The sequence below is a fragment of the Littorina saxatilis genome, linkage group LG2 (genome assembly GCF_037325665.1).
Source record: "Littorina saxatilis isolate snail1 linkage group LG2, US_GU_Lsax_2.0, whole genome shotgun sequence".
NCBI classification, from domain to species: Eukaryota; Metazoa; Mollusca; class Gastropoda; order Littorinimorpha; family Littorinidae; genus Littorina; species Littorina saxatilis.
The window spans coordinates 95786506-95788576 of NC_090246.1; positions in this window are offsets into that span (position 1 = coordinate 95786506).

Sequence of the window (2071 nt, forward strand, 5' to 3'; positions counted from 1 at the left end):
AAATATATATATATATATTTTTTACACATATTGTAAAGTTTTGACTAAATGTTTTAACTTAGATGGGGAATCGTGACTAGGGGTGGTGTAGGGCCTACGTAGTACGTGTCTGTGGGTCTGTGGGTCTGTGTGTATGTATGTGTAGAGCCATTCAGAGAAAACTACTGGACTACTGGAGGATACGTTTCTTTGATGACGTAATATCTGGCATTTTGTACAAGTTTGTGGCACTGTCACACCCTCATTTTTGGATTCATTTGATTAAAATTCTGTAAAAATAACTTTCGACAAAATCCGGACAACAGGATTGCATTTCAGGATTAAAGCTTGCAAATTATTTTTTGAGTTTGGCCATTAAAAGTCAGAAAATTGTATTTAAAAATAAAATGTGATGAATCGATCCAAAAAGATGTAATCTTATTCTTGATCATTTTCTGATTCCATAAACAAATCTATGTGTATCGATTGAACACTGGATTTCCCTTCTTTGAGCTATGTGACGTCAGAGGCCGACAAAACGTCTGTTTAGGCGGCCAGCCGAGACTACAAAATAGTGCATGTTTGTGTGCGTTCAATCATAAAAACTACAAGAAATTCTACCCAGATACATACATTTTATTTGTATTTTTTTACCAAAATATGACAATTTACACATATCTCGACAGTCGTTCACCTCGACCGCTAGCGCGGTCTCGGAGGAACACTGACTGTTTCGATCTGTGTAAAATGTCCTATTTTGGTCAAAAATGCATACAACGTTTAATGTCCTGTTTGGATTAAAACAAGCTCGAAAAAAATGTGACCCTCCACCACGAAATGAGTCGCATGTCACCTCGCGCGGTTCTGCGCTAGGCTTGATATAAGTCCGGAGAGTGTATGGTAACAGTGTGAGGGTCACCTTAGTCACAGGCGTATAACTCAAACAGTTTTCGCTCTTTTCTAAAACGGTTTTCACCACTGGATAGAGCATAACAAACTCTTTAGGAAAATGTAAAAATATGAAAATCATGCAAAGGTGACATGCGACTCATTCCGTGGTGGAGGGTCACAAATATACAATAGAAAAAGCACAATTTCATAAGAAGCGCTTTACACTACTGCGCTATACTGGCTTTCTGTGGCGTGAACGCGATAGCGGTCGCCGTCAGGTATGAAATCGACACAGGTATTGAGTTTTGTCTTCGTATTGTCTTTCATAATGTGAGTTCGAAGGGTTGACTGAATGTATTAATTTCGTCTACGCGACATGTTTTAAGATATTGCTTACTTGTCAACTGCGATCACATGTCTAAACGGACTGCGGCTGCCAGTTTCGGCCCAAACTAACGTTCACAACCTGTCTTTCACAACCTTTAAAATCATGTTTGTTTTAAATTTATTTTTTTAATTACATTGTACTATCTCTACATCACCAATACATAAAATTCATACACTACCATCTCGCTATACCGACTGCTAAACGTATCAGACGGACGGGACGGCTCTCAGTTAGCCGAATGCAATCACGTTGTCTTCTGCGCTTGAGTGCACCCCATACACACCTCTTGACATACTCTTGACATACTCTTGACATACTCTTGAAAGCGATAAGACACCACCCGAGTAGCCAACGGCGGCTTTCTTTAATTGCGATGTTACATTATGGAGGTCAAAATGGCCAATTTTCTGTAGTTTTTTTTTTGAACAATCTATCCTGTTATTGTATTAAAAAAAGAAGCTTTAATTTTTCGGCACTATATTTGATTATGGTGGACTCAGTGGAACTCATTCTGATAAGCATCGCTCCACGGCTATTGCCAGTTGTCTCTCTGACCGGACGCTACAGTCCTACGCGAATCTATATAAAAAAAAAAGAATACAGAGTTATCTCCCATATGTTTTTCGCGAGCACTGATCTAAATTTGAGATCAGTGTTCGCGAGACGAAAATGATTGCAGATTGGCCGACTTCGACAGTGATCTCCGTTCTGTTCTTCACAGTTATGATAAAGACATCGTTCTAAGGTCAAAACAAGTCGAAATTTTGGGACTGCTGCCGGAAGGAGACCGTAATATATGGTTTCATCTCTGTC